Source organism: Triticum aestivum, chromosome 2D, assembly GCF_018294505.1.
Source record: "Triticum aestivum cultivar Chinese Spring chromosome 2D, IWGSC CS RefSeq v2.1, whole genome shotgun sequence".
Taxonomy (NCBI): Eukaryota; Viridiplantae; Streptophyta; class Magnoliopsida; order Poales; family Poaceae; genus Triticum; species Triticum aestivum.
In genome coordinates, this window is record NC_057799.1 from 252298272 (window position 1) to 252318887 (window position 20616).

The following is a 20616-nucleotide window of genomic DNA, read 5'->3' on the forward strand; positions in this document are numbered from 1 at the left end:
TGAAAAAAGATAGGTTCCCGTAATGTCTTTGCCCCTATCCATCTCCTACAGGAAGAGGCCTAAGAGGCCGGAGGCGGGCACAGCTGGGATTCGGCGCCTCCCCAGGATATGACGGCACCGCTCCCAAGCAAGGAGGAAGAAACCGGAGGGCAGGCGTGGATGCTAACGCTGCCGGAGGACCAGATGGGAGGCACGGAGTCACTGGCAAACATGACTCGTCGGAACGGTCGTCGCCGTTCTTGACGCATCGTGGGTTGCCGCTGCCATCCGCATCATTACCACCCGAAGACCTCGGCGCGGCCGTCATGCCGGACGCCATGCTCCCTGGGTCCACCCACAGAGAGCATGGTCGTCTCCAGGAACACTGGCCTTAGAAGCCACCGCACGTCCCGGGGACACTTGAGAAAGCGAAGAGCCTTCCTGCACGATAGGAAGACGACGCCCAGGAGGAGCCAGATTCGCTCCTATTAGCGACGAATCTCTTCCATGGCTCCTCCCAAGTGCCGCAAGAGGAAGAAGAATGGGGAGCAGCCAACTAGCATATGGCATGCCCGCCTCGAGCCGCGACACGGTGTCGTTCGCATCCCCCCACTAAAGTCAAGGCCACGGGCGGCCCAGCGGCAGGCCCGCTGGGATCGCCACTCCCGGTGTTGTCGACGCGCCGCTCGAGTCCCCCTTCCAGATCCGGGGGAGCTTCAAGATAGAGCCCAGGGGCTGGGCTGGGCCCAGGCTCTTCTCTTCAGCATGACCAGCAGAAGAAGGAGATAGAGGAGGAAGGGTGCGGGGTTGGATGACTCCGCCCTCCTCCGCCCATCCTTTTATAGGCGGAGCTAGGAGGGGGACTGCTCCATCAACGGGCGGCGCATTCGGGGCAGGCCCGGGGGCTTCTGTCGGTGCAACAAACCCTGGGTCTGTTTCCCAGACTGTGCACAAGCACGAGAACAAGATTGAAGCACCAACCCAAGTCAGAGTACAAGGAACCAAGAGATTCGAAGGACCAGCATGCGGATCAGAGGGACCAAGATCGAGCCAGAGAAGCCAGGTATCACCAAGAGAGAGGCCTCCCTTGCCAGGCAGGCGAGCCCGGCAAGGGGCGAGGCCACCCCCAGAAGCAAGCAAACAAAGCGCCCCGGCAGGGCCTGCCGGGGCTCATGGAAGCAAAATCACCTCACCAACCACCCAACCATGACCCACGTCGTCAATCAGTGCGGTGTCAAGCCGCAAAGTTACTGAGTGGCGCTCATTCGCCACATGTCTGCCTCTCCTTACAGGGAAAACCAACAGATGACACCCGTCCTGCGACGTGTCAAGCAAGCAGGTGCGGAGCTGGCAAGATAGCCCGGCAAGCCTTGTCCGGCAACCAGTGATGTGACACTAAGTGGTGCATTTAATGCGCCCTGTCAGCCCGCAGAGTTAGGTATGATAGCACTGCTTGCTATAATATCAGTGCGTAATGACTACTTTGCCATTGTGGTGACCCCTTGATCTATAAAAGGAGGCCCATGGTAACCGTATAACAAGTTAGAAGGTTGGATAACTCACACCCCCATACGTGCGTAGTCGCTGCTGCCCCAAGGCAACCTCTGGCGGGCAAGTGTACTACGCTCCACCACCACCTTTTCCACCATCAATCCACCAAAGCAGGAGTAGGGTTTTACGCCTCACGGCGGCCCGAACCTGGGTAAATTGCTTGTGTGATCCCTGCCGCACTGCCCCTGACTTGTCTGCCCTTTTTGCAACACGTCGCCCCCAACTGAACCAGCAAGGGGCCTCCTGGTCCCATAGGTGGCCGTGGTTTCCCGCGACACCTTCCACCTCCTCCTGCTGGCAGACCTCCAAGCAATGCAATTGTCAGGCACAATCCCAAGTCAGCAAGGGTGAACATGGTGAACTCAGCTCAAGCAGAGAAGTCTTGTGAATTGATCATGGGTACTCTTAAAGTTAACTCTATTCCCGCTAAAGGTTCATTCGATTCAGGTGCATCACATTCGTTCATCTCAAGACCTTTTGCATCAAAGCATGAGTTGGTTTTTCAAGATTTTCCTAGTCCATTATTAGTTGTTTCTCTGGGTTTATTCATGCATGCGAGCTCGATGGTTCCTAACATGGATATTAAGATGAGCAATTATTCTTTTCCAGCTTCTCTAGCTTTCTAAGCACAAGGCTTCTCTGCCCCTCGACATTGATCTTATCCTCGACATTGTTCCTAATTAGCCGAAACACCTTAGGTAACAGAAAAACCATGAACTCAAAATATCAAATGTCAAATATCAAATGGTGGTAGCGGATTGTGGTGGTGGTTTTGTGGAAGCTCAATGGGATTGCGGAAGTGTAATGATGGTTTATGCGGAGGGGAAGTTGAGGTCACTGCCCCTAAGTAGCCGAAACACCTTAGGGGACACAACCCACAACTCAAACAAGCTCAAACAAAATTGGGTTAAGTGGAGGTGGTGGAAATGTATAGTGGGCAAGGTTATGCGAAAGCTATGGTGGTGGTTGATGAAGATGTAACCATCCCTAAGTAGCCGAAACACCTTAGGACACTCGAATCACTACTCAAGCAACCACTAATGTTATGGGGAAAAAAGGGTTAGGTTGTGGAAGTTGGTGGTGGTAATGCGGATGATGTGGTGAAGGCCCTAGGCAAAGATGCCAAAGTTCCAGATGGTGGTAGTATTTTTGTCGGATGGGGGATGTCAATAGCTACAAAATGATCTAAAGAATGTCAAAATCGGACTCCACATGAATTAGTTATGGCCGAAACAAAATTTCAGCGAAGTCAGTTTTCACAGGTGTTGGACGTCTTAGAATTGTCGGACTTCCGAGGTTTTGGGTCGGTTAGGGGTGTCGGATTTCTGGTAAATACCGGTCGTCCGGTGGTTCGGAAGGTTCCGGACGTCCAGAAAAGTGTCGGATGTCTGACGAGTCTGGGTCAACTCGGGATGTCACATCCGGGACGCGATTTTGGGTGGAAATTGGGGATTTTGGGGTTAAAATTGATGAGATTTCGTGGATGGAAAGTGAGGAAACTTGTGGAGATGCTCGATCCACTCAAAACACAGCAAATCCATGGATCAAAATCAACAAAACATCATCAAACCAACAAATCACAAAAAAATTGGGGCTATTTTTGTTGGGGATTTTTGAAATTTACGACGAAATCAAGGAAAATTAGGCTAGAAAACAGTGGGGGAGACTCCAAGTTCGTGATCAACTTGGCTCATGATACCAAGATGATGTAGGGTGGAACCCTAGGGGACGATCTTTCATGATTTGAAGGGGATCCCGCGAAGAACACGAAGAACACGAGGGGAAACATGAGGGGAACACTCAAGAATAAGTCCAATCACACATCCACTAGACAATTAAACACACAAGATCCACATGCGTACATGAACAACAAAGGGAAAGATACAGGGTAGAGTTCATCCCAAATCTAAAGGAGATGGGGGCTTGAATCCTAGAAGGATCTTCTCCGTGAAGAGGTCTTGAATCCCTCGGGATCTTCTCCTTGATGGAGTTCTTGGCATCAAATAGAGTGGTCTCTCTCTCTCTCTCTCTCGCAAGAGGAGGAGATAGGGGCAATGCTCACATACAAATGAGCTATCATATTTTCTAACCCTTGAAAGGAGAAGGAGGAGGTCTATTTATAGTCTAAGCCACGAAGGGGTAAGTGGGAGAGAGATACATGGCCCAATGATAGAGGCAAAGGTGTCCCTCTTTCAATGAGATTGTGATTATCGTTTTTGGGGGAGTAGACTTTGACGATCCGACTATGATCGTGCGAGGACGTCGCGCCTTAGTAATTGCTAAACCAACTCCGAGAGGTTATTGACCATGCCGGAGCACGATCAACCTGACCACGAGGGTCTATTTCCTGCAAGCAAACGAAGAACAAGCAAGAAACTGAGATTGCAATCTGGATATTGCGAATATAAGATGAAAGCTTTATTGATCAAGGTGGGGGTTCTGTGACGTCTTGGTCTGGTCGTTGACCACAAACGAAGTACGCAAAGTTGCAGCTATGGCGAACTTTAATCTAAACAAAACCCAAAGTCTAAACGACGCCCTAAGGGCTGTATATATGGATGACTAGGGGGGGGGGATTTCGTGACCCCTTGTAGGAGGGATCCGAAACCAACCCTAACTTTGTTTCCTGACACATATGGACTCTAAAAACAGCCTATACTTATGTATTTCGAAATTACACGGGCCTAGCACAAAAATAAGGTGGCACAACACCTAAAATAAGCGATGGACGAAATTTATGAAGGGGCATCTTGTATATTTTGTCCATGTCCTTGTAGGTCATTACGGAGGCTTCAAAGTGCTCAAATATGCACTAGAAATGCCATACTGGATCCCTTCGCGCGCGCCTTCATCTCCATGTTTGATCTTGATCCAGTGTTCATCTCTCTTGTCCATGTAGACCCTTCATTAGTAATCAACACAAATGTGTCCAATTTAGGCAGCAACATATTCTCATGAACATTAGAATCGTCACCAAGAAACAAAAGTACCTAGTAATTCAATTGACTTGCACGAAATCTAGTAATTGGTCCAGTATGTACCGCAGTAGGGGCTGTGGATGTAACAATGGTATTGATGTCCTCATCCTCCTCCCCTTCTCGAAATGAAGTGATCCTCTACGGAAGCTCATCCTCCCCACCCAAATAAGGCTTCAAATCTGCAATGTTGAAAGTGGAACTAACCCCGAAATCTGCAGGCATCTCAAGTTTATATGCATTATCATTTATTTTCTCTAACACCTTAAAAGGACCATCATCATGTGGCATTAGCTTTGATTTGCACAAAGCAGGAAATCTATCCTTACGCAAATGTAAGCAAACAAGATCTCTAGGTGCAAACATAACACATTTTCTACCCTTATCTCCAGCAAGTTTATATTTAGCATTCATACGCTCAATGTTCTCCTTAGTTAACTCATGCATTTTTAAGATCAATTCAACATGTTGTTTAGCATCAAAATTAACCGTCTTCGAAGATGGAAGAGGCAAAAAATCAATAGGTGCATGAGGTAGGAAACCATACACAATTTCAAAAGGGGGCATCTTAGTAGTAGAATGCAGCGAACGATTGTAAGCAAATTCAATATGAGGCAAGCATTCTTCCCACATTTTCTTGTTATTGTTCAAAACATCCCTAAGCATAGTAGGTAATGTTCTATTGACTACTTCAGTTTGTCCATCAGTTTGTGGGTGACAAGTTGTACTAAAAAGCAGTTTAGTCCCCAACTTAGCCCATAAACATCTCCAAAAGTGGCTAAGAAATTTAGTGTCACGATCTAAAACAATAGTATTTGGCACACCATGCAAGCGAATAATTTCACGAAAGAACAAATCAGCAACATTAGCAGCATCATCGCATGACATGGTATGAAGTGTGCCATTTTAGAAAATCTATCCATGACAACAAATATGCTATCCCTCCCTTTGTTCGAGGTAATCCTAAAACAAAATCCATAGATATATCCTCGCGAGGAACACAAGGTACAGGCAAAGGCATATATAAACCATAAGGATTGAGTCGTGACTTAAGCTTTTTGACATGTAGTGCAGCGAGCAAGAAAACGCTCAACATACTGTCTCATCTTTGGCCAAAAGAAATGTGTAGCAAGTCTATCCTCTGTCTTCTTCATGCCAAAGTTTCCCATTAATCCTCCTCCATGGACCTCCTGCAACAACAAAAGACTAACAAAGCTAGTTGGAATGCATAGCTTGTTAGCACGAAACACAAATCCATCGTTAACGACAAAGTTGTTCCATGTTCTCCCTTCTTTGCAATTCGGCAATACATCTTTAAATTCAGCATCATGCACATATTGATCTTTGATGGTCTCCAAACAAAATATTTTAAAGTCAAGTTGTGAAAGCATAGTATAATGACGAGGCAATGCATCGGCAATAACATTTTCTTTAACCTTCTTGTGTTTAATGACATAAGGGAAAGTCTCAATGAAGTCAACCCATTTAGCATGTCTATGGTCCAGTTTTGCTTTACTTTTAATGCATTTCAAAAATTCATGATCAGAATGTATAACAAATTTTTTGGGCCATAAATAATGTTGCCATGTTTCTAAGGTCTGAACAAGAGCATATAATTCTTTATCATAAGTAGAATAGTTCAGACTAGGCCCACTCAATTTTTCAGAAAAGTTTGCAACTGGTTTGCCATCTCGTAATAGCACACATCCTAATCCAATTCCACTAGCATCACATTCAAGCTCAAAAGTCTTATGAAAGTCAGGAAGTTGGAGTAAAGGAGCATGTGTCAACTTATCTTTCAATACCGTGAAGGCTTCTTCCTGTGCGGTACCCCAAACAAAAGGCACATCCTTCTTTGTAAGTTCATTGAGAAGTGCAGCAATGGTGCTAAAATCTCTCACAAAACTCCTATAGAAACCAGCGAGTCCATGAAAACTCCTCACTTGTGTGACCGTTTTGGGCTGCGGCCAACTCTCAATAGCTTCAATCTTGGCTTTACCAACTTCAATTCCCTGTGGAGTAACAACATAGCCAAGAAAAGAGATTCGGTCAGTGCAAAAGGTGCACTTCCCAAGGTTACCAAACAAACGTGCATCACGTAGAGCAATAAAAATAACATGTAAATTTTCCAAATGTTCCTCCAAAGATCTGCTATAAATCGAAATATCATCAAAATAGATCTCATGAAAGTACTAGGTGCAAAATGTTAGCGACAGCAGGAGGAAAAGAGAAAGGCACGTCCTCGAATGAAAATAATGCCTCTTTGCACACAAAAGCATAGCAAACAGATTTGCTAAAATCTAGATCATCAATATCAGATTTGGTGGCAAGTAAACATGCACTTTTCAATTTAATTTCAGAAGCAACACTAGATGGTTTATTATTAGGCTTCATTTGTTGCTCAAATTCTTTTGCCACAATCTGATTTTCACTCTTAGTTTTCTCCAGTTTTGCTTTATTAGCTCTATTAATATCATCTTTCAAAATGGAATCAGGAGTCATAGGAAGCTAAGTAATATGTTTATCCTTATGAACAAGAGTATACTTATTGTTTCTACCATGGTGTACATAATTTTTATCGAATTGCCATGGTCTACCAAGTAATAAGGAACATGCTTGCATGGGTACCACATCACAATCAACATAATCAACGTATGTAGAGATACTAAAATGCGCACGAATAGTACGTGTTACCTTAACCTTGCCACTGTTGTTGAACCATTGGATGTAGTAAGGATGTGGATGTGGTCTTGTGGTCAGAGATAGCTTCTCCACCATCTCCATGCTAGCCAAGTTTTTGCAGCTCCCTCCATCTATGATGACGCGAACAGAACGTTCCTTGACAACTCCCTTTGTATGGAACAAATTATGCCTCTGATTTTGCTTAGCCTGTGTGACCTGCACACTCAAAACACGTTGAGCAACTAAACTTTCATACCTGTCAGCATCTTCAGTAGCCATGTATTGCGTCTCATGATCAGAATCATCTCCACCGTGCTCTTCACTTGTAATAAGAGCCAAAGTCTCCTCATCATAGTCACTAGCAGACTCATACCCACCATCCTCAGTTGCAATCATAACACGCGGAGATTGGAATTCTCTCGCATAATGACCTCTACCCTTACAACGACGACAAATAATATCATGTGTGTGCCCTATTGATGCCATGAATGAAGAAGAGCTTTGTGCAGGCCCGGTAGGTGTGCTCTTGGCAGATAGTGGTGGTAGTTCCATACTCCTGCTTTGGTGGATTGATGGTGGATTGTGGTGGAAGCGCAGCGCTCTAGCCCGGCAGGGTCGCCTCGGGGCGAGAGCGGCTTCACACGTATGAGCGTACAAGGGTCCAAATCCTTTTCTATGGTTGCCACATGCCTCCTTTTATAGATCAAAGGGGTCACCACAATGGAAAATCAGTCATTGTGCACTGATTAGATAGCTACAATGCTATCATACCTAACTCTGCAGACAGGGCAGAGCGCATTAAATGCGCTGCTTAGTGTCACATCATGACCTCCCCGGCAAGCCTTCCCGGGCTGTTCTGAAGGAAATATGCCCTAGAGGCAATAATAAAGTTGTTATTTTATATTTCCTTATATCATGATAAATGTTTATTATTCATGCTAGAATTGTATTAATCAGAAACTTGATACATAAGTGGATACATAGACAAAACACCGTGTCCCTAGTAAGCCTCTACTAGATTAGCTCGTTAATCAAAGATGGTTAAGTTTCCTAACCATAGACATGTGTTGTCATTTGATGAATGGGATCACATCATTAGGAGAATGATGTGATGGACAAGACCCATCCGTTAGCTTAGCATATTGATCGTTCAGTTTTATTGCTTTTGCTTTCTTCATGTCATATACATATTCCTTTGACTATGAGATTATGCAACTCCCGGATACCGGAGGAATACCTTGTGTGCTATCAAACGTCACAACGTAACTGGGTGATTATAAAGATGCTCTACAGGTATCTCCGAAGGTGTTTGTTGGGTTGGCATAGATCGATATTAGGATTTGTCACTCCGAGTATCGGAGAGGTATCTCTGGGCCCTATCGGTAATGCACGTCATAAGAAGCCTTGCAAGTAAAGTGACTAATGATTTAGTTGCAGGATGATGTATTATGGAACGAGTAAAGAGACTTGCCGGTAACGAGATTGAACTAGGTATGAAGATACCGACGATCGAATCTCGGGCAAGTAACATACCGATGGATAAAGGGAATAACGTATGTTGTCATAATCGTTCGATCGATAAAGATCTTTGTAGAATATGTAGGAGCCAATATGAGCATCCAGGTTCCACTATTGGTTATTGACCAGAGAGGTGTCTCAGTCATGTCTACATAGTTCTCGAACTAGTAGGGTCCGCATGCTTGACGTTCGATGATGATATAGTATTATATGAGTTATGTGATTTGGTGACTGAATGTTGTTCGGAGTCCCGGATGAGATCACGTACATGACGAGGAGTCTCGAAATGGTCGAGAGATAAAGATTGATATATAGGACGATCATATTTGGACAGCGGAAGTGTTTCGGAGGGTATCGGGTACTTACCGGGTCACCGGAAGGTGTTTCGGGTACCCCTGACAATCCTATGGGCCGTATGGGCCTTGAGAAGGAACACACCAGCCCACAAGGGCCTGGTGCACCCTATAAGGCTATAGGAGGAGGAGAAGGAAAGGGGGGAAGGGAAAGGAAAGTGTGGATTAGGATTCCCACTTCCTTCCCTCACCCCCCCTCTTTCCTTCCCCTTCATGCATACATGGAATGGGGGTGCGCAAGGCAAGGCAGGGCCCCTAGTCGGCGGCGGACAACCCTAGGACGCCCCTTATTGCCCCCTCCCCCTCCCACCTATATATATGTGGGGAGGGGGTGCCTAGAACACACAACAAACTATTGCATAGCCGTGTGCGGCGCCCCCTCCACCATTTACTCCCACGGTCATATCTTCCTAGTGCTTAGGCGAAGCCCTGTGCAGATCACTTCATTATCACCGTCACCACACCGTCGTGCTGACGGAACTCATCTACTTCCTTGACACCTTGCTGGATCAAGAAGGCGAGGGACGTCATCGCGTTGAACGTGTGCAAAACTCGGAGGTATCGTACATTCGGTGCTTGATCGGTCGGAGCTAGAAGAAGTTCGACTACATCAACCGCGTTGTCAAACGCTTCCACTTTCGGTCTACGAGGGTACGTGGAGACGCACTCTCCCCTCGTTGCTATGCATCTCCTAGATAGATCTTGCGTGAGCGTATGATTTTTGTTGAAATATCATGCTACGTTTCCCAACAGTGGCATCCGAGCCAGGTCTATGCATAGATGATATGCACGATTAGAACACAAAGAGTTGTGGGCGGTGATCGTCATACTACTTACCACCAATGTCTTACTTTGATTTGGCGGTATTGTTGGATGAAGCGGCCCGGACCAACCTTACATGACCACGTTCATGAGACTGGTTCCACCGACATACATGCAACTAGTTTTGCATAAAGGTGGGTGACGGGTGTCTGTTTCTCCAACTTTAGTTGAATCAAATTTGACTGCGGCCGGTCCTTGTTGAAGGTTAAAACAGCAAACTCGACAAATCACCGTTGTGGTTTTGATGCGTAGGTAAGAACGATTCTTGCTAGAACCCGTAGCAGCCACGTAGAACTTGCACAACAAAGTAGAGGACGTCTAACTTGTTTTTGCAGGGCATGTTGTGATGTGATATGGTCAAGACATGATGTGACATATGTTGATGTATGAGATGATCATGTTTTTGTAAAAGTTATCGGCAACTGGCAGGAGCCTTATGGTTGTCGCTTTATTGTATGAAATGCAAACGCCATGTAATTGCTTTACTTTATCACTATGCGTTAGCGATAGTTGTAGAAGCAATAGTTGGCAAGACGACCACAACGCTACGATGGAGATCAAGGTGTCAAGCCGGTGACAATGGAGATCATTACGGTGCTTTGGAGATGGAGATCAAAAGCAGAAGATGATGATGGCCATATCATGTCACATATTTTGATTGCATGTGATGTTTATCTTTTATGCATCTTATTTAGCTTAGTACGGCGGTAGCATTATAAGACGATCAATTAACAAAATTTCAAGGTATAAGTGTTCTCCCTGAGTGTGCACCATTGCGACAGTTCGTCGTGCTGAGACACCACGTGATGATCGGGTGTGATAGGCTCTACGTTCACATACAACGGGTGCAAGACAGTTTTGCACATGTGAAATGCTCGGGTTAAACTTGACGAGCCTGGCATGTACAGACATGGCCTCGGAACACTGGAGATCGAAAGGTCGACCGTGAATCATATAGTAGATATGATCAACATAGAGATGTTCACTATTGATGACTACTCCATCTCACGTGATGATCGGACATGGTTTAGTTGATTTGGATCACGTATCATTTAGATGACTTGAGGGATGTCTATCTAAGTGGGAGTTCTTAAGTAATTTGATTAACTGAACTTAATTTATCATCAACTTAGTCCTGATAATATTTGCAAATTATGGCATATATCAATAGTTCTCGATGTTGCTCCCCGTTTATTTTTTGATATGTTCCTAGAGAAAACTAAGTTGAAAGATGATAGTAGCAATGATGCGGACTGGGTCCATGATCTGAGGATTATCCTCATTACTGCACAGAAGAATTATGTCCTTGATGCACTGCTAGGTGACAAACCTGTTGCAGGACAGATACAGACATTATGAATGTTTTGCAAGCTCGATATGATGGCTACTTGATAATTTAGTGCGCCATGCTTTACGGCTTAGAACCGGGTATTCAAAGATGTTTGGAACGCCATGGAGCATATGAGATGTTCCAAGAGCTGAAATTGGTATTTCAGACTCATGCCCGTGTCGAGAGGTATGAGACCTCTGACAAGTACTTTGCCTACAAGATAGAGGAGAATAGCTCAGCCAGTGAGCATGTGCTCAGAATGTCTGGGTACTACAATCGCTTGAATCAAGTGGGAGTTAATCTTCCATATAAGATAGTGATTGACAGAGTTCTCTAGTCACTATCATCAACTAGAACTTCGTGATGAACTATAATATGCAAGGGATGACGGAAATGATTCCCAAGCTCTTCGCAATGCTGAAATCAGCGAAGGTAGAAATCAAGAAAGAGCATCAAGTGTTGATGGTTAACAAGACCACTAGTTTCAAGAAAAGGGCAAGGGACAGAAAGGGAACTTCAAGAAGAACAACAAACAAGTTGCCGCTCCCATGAAGAAGCCCAAAGCTAGACCCAAGCCTGAAACTGAGTGCTTCTACTGCAAAGGAAATGGTCACTAGAAGCGAAACTGCCCCAAATATTTGGTGGATAAGAAGGATGGAAAAGTGAACAAAGGTATATTCGATATACATGCTATTGATGTGTACCTTACTAATGCTCGTAGTAGCGCCTGGGTACTTGATACTGGTTCGGTTGCTCATATTTGTAACTTGAAACAGGGGCTACGGATTAAGCGAAGATTGGCTAAGGAGGAGGTGACGATGCGCGTCGGGAATGGTTCCAAGGTCGATGTGGTCACCGTCGGCACGCTACCTCTACATCTACCTTCGGGATTATTTTTAGACCTGAATAATTGTTATTTGGTGCCACCGTTGATCATGAACATTATATCTGGATCTTGTTTAATGCGAGACGGTTATTCATTTAAATTAGAGAATAACGGTTGTTCTATTTATATGACTAATATCTTTTATGGTCATGCACCCTTGAAGAGTGGTCTATTTTTGTTGAATCTCTATCGTGGTGATGCACATAGTCATAATATTGATGCCAAAAGATGCAAAGTTGATAATGATAGTGCAACATATTTGTGGCACTGCCGTTTAGGTCATATTGGTGTAAAGCGCATGAAGAAACTCCATGCAGATGGGCTTTTGGAATCACTTGATTATGAATCATTTGATACTTGCGAACCATGCCTCATGGGCAAGATGACTAAAACTCCATTCTCCAGAACAATGGAGTGAGCTAATGACTTATTGGAAATAATACATACCGATGTATATGGTCCGATGAGTGTTGAGGCTCGCGTGGGTATCGTTATTTTCTGACCTTCACAGATGATTTGAGCAGATATGGGTATATCTACTTGATGAAACACAAGTATAAAACATTAGAAAATTCAAAAATTTCAGAGTGAAGTGGAGAATCATCGTAACAAGAAAATGAAGTTTCTACGATCTGGTCGTGGAGGCAAATATTTGAGTTACGAGTTTGGCCTTCATTTAAAACAATGTGGAATACTTTCACAACTCACGCCACCTGGAACACCACAGCGTAATGGTGTGTCCGAACGTCGTAACCGTACTTTATTAGATATGGTTTGATCTATGATGTCTCTTACCGATTTACCATTATCGTTTTGGGGTTATGCATTAGAGACAGCTGCATTCATGTTAAATAGGGCACCGTCTAAATCCGTTGAGACGACACCGTATGAACTATGGTTTGGCAAGAAACCTAAGCTGTCATTTCTTAATGTTTGGGGTTGCGATGCTTATGTGAAAAAGCTTCAGCCTGATAAGCTGGAACCCAAATCGGAGAAGTGTGTCTTCATAGGATACCTAAAAGAAACTTTTGGGTACACCTTCTATGATAGATCTGAAGGCAAGATCTTTGTTGCTAAGAATGGAACCTTTCTAGAGAAGGAGTTTCTCTCGAAATAAGTGAGTGGGAGGAAAGTAGAACTTGATGAGGTAATCATACCTCCTCTATAATTGGAAAGTAGCACATCAGAAATCCGTTCCCGTGATGCCTACACCAACAAGAGAGGAAGCTAATGATGATGATCATGAAACTTCGGATCAAGTTACTATTGAACCTCGTAGGTCAACCAGAGTACAATCCGCACCAGAGTGGTACGGTAATCCTTTTCTGGAAGTCATGTTACTAGACCATGGCGAACCTACGAACTATGAAGAAGCTATGATGAGCCCAGATTCCGATAAATGGCTTGAGGTCATGAAATCTGAGATAGTATTCATGTATGAGAACAAAGTGTGGACTTTTGTGGACTTGCTCGATGATCGACGAGCCATAGAGAATAAATGGATCTTCGAGAGGAAGATGGACGCTGATGGTAGTGTTGCTATCTACAAAGCTCGAATTTTCGCAAAAGGTTTTCGGCAAGTTCAAGGTGTTGACTATGATGGGATTTTCTCACTCGTATCGATGCTTAAGTCTATCCGAATCATGTTAGCAATTGCCATATTTTATGAAATCTGGCAAATGGATATCAAAACTGCATTCCTTAATGGATTTATTAAAGAAGAGTTGTATAGGATGCAACCAGAAGGTTTTGTCAATCTTAAAGGTGCTAACAACATGTGAAAGCTCCAACGATCCATCTATGGACTGGTGCAAGCATCTCGGAGTCGGAATATACTATTTGATGAGTTGATCAAAGCATATAGTTTTATACAGACTTGCGGTGAAGCCTGTATTTACAAGAAAGTGAGTGGGAGCACTACAACCTTTCTGATAAGTATATGTGAATCACATATTGTTGATTGGAAATGATGTAGAATTTTCTGGAAAGCATAAAGGAGTGTTTAAAAGGAGGTTTTCAATGAAAGACCTCAGTGAAGCTACTTAAATATTGGGCATCAAGATCTATAGGGATAGATTGAGACGCTTAATAGGACTTTCACAAAGCACATACCTTGGCAATTTTTTTGAAGAAGTTCAAAATAGATCAGGTAAATAAAGGGTTCTTGTCTGTGTTGCAAGGTGTGAAGTTGAGTAAGACTCAAAACCCGACCACGGCAGAAGATAAAGGTGGAAGTCATTCCCTATGCCTCAGCCATAGGTTCTATAAAGTATGCCATGCTGTGTACCAGACCTATTGTATACCTTGCCATGAGTTTGGCAAGAGGGTACAATAGTGATCTAGGAGTAGACCACTGGACAATGGTCAAAATTATCCTTAGGTACCTAAAGAGGACTAAGAAATGTTTCTCGGTTATGGAGGTGATAAAGAGTTCGTCGCAAAGAGTTACATCGATGCAAGCTTTGACACTGATCTAGATGACTCTAAAGTCTCGATCTAGATATCTATTGAACGTGGGAGCAATTAGCTAGAGTAGCTCCATGCAGAGCATTGTAGACATAGAAATTTGTAAAATACATACGGATCTGAATGTGGCAGACCCGTTGACTAAACTTCTCTCACAAACAAAACATGATCACACCTTAGTACTCTTTGGTGTTAGTCACATAGCGATGTGAACTAGATTATTGACTCTAGTAAACCCTTTGGGTGTTGGTCAAATGGCGATGTGAACTATGGGTGTTAATCACATAAAGATGTGAACTATTGGTGTTAAATCACATGGCGATGTGAACTAGATTATTGACTCTAGTGCAAGTGGGAGACTGAAGAAGGAAATATGCCCTAGAGGCAATAATAAAGTTTTTATTTTATATTTCCTTATATCATGATACATGTTTATTATTCATGCTAGAATTGTATTAACCGAAAACTTGGTACATGTGTGGATACATAGACAAAACACCATGTCCCTAGTAAGCCTCTACTAGACTAGCTCGTTAATCAAAGATGGTTAAGTTTCCTAACCATAGACATGTGTTGTCATTTGATGAACGGGATCACATCATTAGGAGAATGATGTGATGGACAAGACCCATCTGTTAGCTTAGCATATTGATCGTTCAGTTTTATTGCTATTGCTTTCTTCATGTCATATACATATTTCTTTAACTATGAGATTATGCAACTCCCGGATACCAGAGGAATACCTTGAGTGCTATCAAACGTCAAAACGTAACTGGGTGATTATAAAGATGCTCTACTGGTATCTCCGAAGGTGTTTGTTGGGTTGGCATAGATCGAGATTAAGATTTTTAACTCCGAGTATCGGAGAGGTATCTCTGGGCCCTGTCGGTAGTGCTTAGGTGAAGCCTTGCGCGGATCACTTCACCATCACCGTCACCACGCCGTCGTGCTGACGGAACTCATCTATTTCCTCGACACCTTGCTGGATCAAGAAGGCGAGGGACATCATCGCGCTGAACGTGTGCAGAACTCGGAGGTGCCGTACGTTCTGTGCTTGATCGGTCGGAGCTAGAAGAAGTTCGACTACATCAACCGCGTTGTCAAATGCTTCCATTTTCGGTCTACGAGGGTACGTAGACACACACACTCCCCTCGTTGCTATGCATCTTCTAGATAGATCTTACGTGAGCGTAGGAATTTTTTTTGAAATTGCATGCTACGTTTCCCAACATGTTCGGCCACCTTCTCTCCTGCCTGCATGACACGTCTCTGGACAGGTGTCATTTGGAGGTGATTTCCATAGGAAGTGGCTTCCATGTGGCAAAAAACAGCCACTCACTACAAGGATCCGGGTCTATTGCAACAAAATTGGTCGTCGCAATACATGTCGATTTGTGGCGATAATTACCTATTGCCACGAAACAACATTTGTTGGCAGCCGTTGCGACTGGACGCATGGTAATAGGTTACTGCCACAAAAAACAATCGTGGCAATAAAGTCTGCTATTGCAACAACCATGTGGGAAGTTGCCACATATTTTCTCGTGGCAACACTCACCTGATGCCACACATAGCTTTAATGCAACGTATAACAAATCATGGCAACTGATAGCTCGTGGCGATAAAAATTTGTGGCAACAACCTATGCCAACGACGCTCGTTTTGTGGCGCATGCTCTTCCGTGGCAATAGTCAATTGTGGCAATAAACTATAGCAACAATCCTTGATTTCGTGGTATTAGGCATTTTCCCACGAACCACTACACTTGTGGCATTAACTTATCGCAATAAATATTCCAATCGTCGTAACAGGAAATTGCAACATACTAGTTTTGGTGGTGATAAATAGGTAACACAACAGGTGAAATGTTTGTTGCCAGAAACTATTGCGACAATTTAAACTTTTCATGATGCTAACATGTGGCAACCGAAAGTGGGTTGTGGTAATAGCCTATTGCAACCATAAAAAAATACAAGCATTCAATTACAATATTCAAAACCATACGTATAATATATAGATTCATAAAATTCATAATTCTCATAGCAAATATCCATCAAATGATACTCAAATGTAATTTAGCCATCCTAATTAAGGCCAAGACTAACTGTCCGTGATCTAGAGTCCAGTCGAGCTAGATCTTTGGATCCTGCAATCAAGAAATCAAAAAAATAGTTCTAGTTAATGAGTCCAACATAACATACACCATACAATTATTCCAGCCCTTGTTAAAAATAACTATCACCAGACTATTTGGAGTAATACTGTGTCAACAAGCATGTAACTGAGGGATCAGAACAGTTTTACAAGTGTAAATGTCTAAAGCATAAGCACAAGTACATGTACTAAAAGCATCCGTTGTTGATTTAAGTTGTGACTCAATCTGTAGTTTCAGTTAAGTTCATGTCCCTAGCTAGCACATATTCATTTTTTCAAAGTTGTGACTCGATGCAGCAACAACACATTGTGAAAGAGAAGAAGCAGCTAGCTAATTATGAAGGCCATACATATAAAATGCAGGTGAACATTAAGAGAAAGCAAGGTCGTGACTTACCATTGCTTTAAACATTTGAGAATTCCTTGTTCAGCTTGTATGAGCGCACTTGAAGAAATAACAGTTAGAGCGCACTTGAAGAAATAACAGTTAACCTTGCACCTGGAGTCTTATTAGGACTAGATCTCTAAAAAAGGTATTTTGAAAGTTTGGACTACTTTCTTATCTGTCAATCCTCTTCGTTGGCACCTGCAAATAGAGTTTGCTCTTCAATCTGGATTCAATACCTTTAAGAACCAGTTGGACAGTGGCAGAAATACTAATCAAGTTAATCGTAAGGCATGTAAGCAGGATCTGATGAATATGGCATGAAACACCAGCAATGTGAAGCTGGAACTAGGAAGAACAAAAACAGAGTAAAAATGTTTAAGAAAGGGAAAATGGGCAGTTTTGTCACATCAGGATCAGTATATTTCCTTGGAAACATCATCATAACCCTGCAAAGAACCAGAGCCATCTCCAGAAAATTGAGGCCCCTGGACTGTGGCTAACAACAAATGAACTACATGCCACATAATCAAATTAAACCAACATCTAAGTAGCCAAAATGACTGAAATTATAAGGGGAAGCAAGCATATTAGGAATAACATATATACCTAAAACTTAAAGTTCTGACATTGACAGAAGTAGCCAGTTTCATTCAAATCTAACTTTGCATATATACTCCTAATCTAACTAGGAGTAGCTGTTTGCGGCAAGTTGCATTGGAAATTAAACTAAAATAATGCATCTGTTCTAATGTAGTGGTCTAGTACAGCATTGACTGTACAAGCTATTTTCCATGCTTGTCTCAATTAGCATGTTAGTGCCTCCTAGTACTGACCAATTCAAGAAAAGAGCCTCTAATTAGGAACGATTCCAGCCATGAGATGGGCAACAAATAAACATGACAGAAGGAATTCCCAATCATACAAAAGAGGAACATGGAAATTAGAAATAGCCATGTGGTGATGTCAATATGAACAAAATACTCACATTGACTATGGGAATGCGCCAGGCAAGGGAAACGTACATGCCTGCTTGTTCTGGCGACGGATGATAGCAGAGGCACAACAATGATGCTACAGTGCTCCATGGACGAGATCATGGGCCTCGCCGCCCTAGGACACGCAGAGGAACCAAGGATGCCGCTCGTATCGGTGCGGCCGTCAGCCATGACCACGTCGTCCATCTAGGGCTTTCCCCTCTCGTATTTCGATCAGGTGCACTGACTGGTTTTTTGTGGCTCCCTGAAGAAGTGGCTGAATCGCACAAGTCCAGCTGGTTGAACCAGACCTGCAGTAGGCACTTACCCCTTCGCCAAAGGGGCCCACGACCCAGGTCCCTCTTCTTCATGTTCTCTCTTCTCCAACAAAAACAAGCAGTTCGGGCATTCTCAGATCCATGGCGATGAAGAACACATATACATGATTTGAAGCCCCCTAATTTTTGGGGGCCCTGTGCAGTCGCCCACCTCGCATATCCTCGTCAACGGCCCTCAAAGAACAGTGTGCATCAGACAAGAACCACCAGAGATAAAGCATCAAGACAAACCGAATACAAGATAAAGCATCAGACAAGAACCCTAATTTTTGGGGGCCCTGTGCAGTCGCCCTGGAATTAAATTTGGAACCTATTTTGCGCATAATGTAACCAGGATGGATACTTGGTAAAAGGTGATGAAGTCTTACATTTACCTAAATAAAAAGGTAACCCTGATGGGTAGTTGTAAAAAGTGATGCTATCACCCATTGGATTATATATCAAACAAGCATATGAGATTGAGATACGACAAAATATAATAATTGAAGTGAAATAAACAGACAAGTTTCTGCTGTATTTTCATAGTGAAGTTGGGATATACTACACTAAAATGATCATACATGTACTAGAACCCTTACCATGAAAAGCACTATGTATTACACCTACATTCCCTATCAGTAAAGTACATGTCGGTGTTGCTCTTCACAATTTCTACTACCAAATTTGACAATCAGTAGACCTATTTAGCTGAATTAAAAAATCGCACAGGTATTCGGGTATGTATGTATACGTGCCAGTTTGAGAGTATTTGAGTATGTATGGATAAGTTACGAGTATTCGGGTATATGCATCTCCACCATGGGCAGGAACACGTACGTACTACTATTATTACCAGGAGAATCAATTAGCAGCGGGCATGTACCCTCGATGTCGTCCTTGCATCTTGCTCCCCTTGGCACTAGTACACAAACAAGCAAGCAGCCTGTTGGATGGATTATTGTGGAAGGTAGCTTAAATATGGATCGATTCCTTGTGGATGCTAGTAGATGACGAGGACCGGTGGCTCCTAGCGCGGGAGGCGCGCATGGTCCATGCGCTAGTTCCGCGCAAGCCGCTTCAATTCTTCATGGCCGCCCGGAGGGATGGATGGCTGCCGACGACCCCGGCTAGATCTGCCCAGGATTGCGGCGGCTGCGCGCTCCTCATGGCCGCCTCCTCGAGCCTGGTGGGGAGGAGGGAACGATCCTGGGCGGCGACTTGCGGCGTGGTATGCGGTGGCTTCGATGGGTAGGCGTGCGTGTGAAGGATAAGGAGAGAGAGGAGATAAAAGGATAGGGCACCCGCAGGGCCGCAGCTGTTCGATCTAAGCAAATCCAACAGTTCCGATGCGTGATCCATGAGAGCCCAGGATTGCGGCGGCTGCGCGCTCCTCATGGCCGCCTCCTCGAGCCTGGTGGGGAGGAGGGAACGATCCTGGGCGGCGACTTGCGGCGTGGTATGCGGTGGCTTCGATGGGTAGGCGTGCGTGTGAAGGATAAGGAGAGAGAGGAGATAAAAGGATAGGGCACCCGCAGGGCCGCAGCTGTTCGATCTAAGCAAATCCAACAGTTCCGATGCGTGATCCATGAGAGGGCCATCTTGACCAATCAAAACACGGTGTATTTTTTAGTGGTATAATTTTGCACTCGGTAAAATTTTAATATTTTTTCTTTTTTTCTTCCTTTCTCTTTTTCTTGCTTTTTTTTTAATAAAGCCCATTAAAGGATATAAATAGGATTTTCTTTAACACCAAAATTTTGCCAACATTTTTATGCAATTGTGATTTAAATTTGAATTCTATGCAATAAATGACTATAAATGCATTAAATGTACGAAAGAACCCATGAAACTTGGGAATTGTCACTTAAATATGGTCTACTTTCTGTGCAAATTTAAGTGGTGCCATTTCAAACCTATTTCCGTACTTGCTTCACAAAAAATACCGATTTTTTACACTATAAAACTAGAATTTTTTTTTAAACAAAAGTTTAGAAACTCTATTTGTCAACATTGTTTTTTGTTTTGATGTTTGTCAATATTTTTTGTAATGGCAAGATGCACCTATGTGCTCAATTTGGGCACATTATCATAAACTATGCAAGAATATGGCCATCACCTTGGAAAGTCATGAATGTTCATACATGATACCTTGTTTTGTGAAGATTCTTTTCTTCAAAATGATCATATTGCAAGTTTAGTATTTTTTTCTCGCAACTAGTAC

The 20616-nt window shown here is 43.5% G+C and overlaps 1 long non-coding RNA gene across 1 annotated transcript; it reads right to left on the bottom strand.

Moving 5' to 3' along the window:
• Positions 1–16447: 16447 nt before the first annotated feature.
• On the bottom strand, positions 16448–19981 carry LOC123052699 (uncharacterized). The gene is made up of 3 exons (XR_006424980.1): positions 18090–19981; positions 17114–17302; positions 16448–16708 (listed from the first exon to the last, which is right to left on the bottom strand). It is a non-coding gene; the product is annotated as an uncharacterized lncRNA (long non-coding RNA).
• Between the last annotated feature and the right edge of the window lie 635 nt (positions 19982–20616).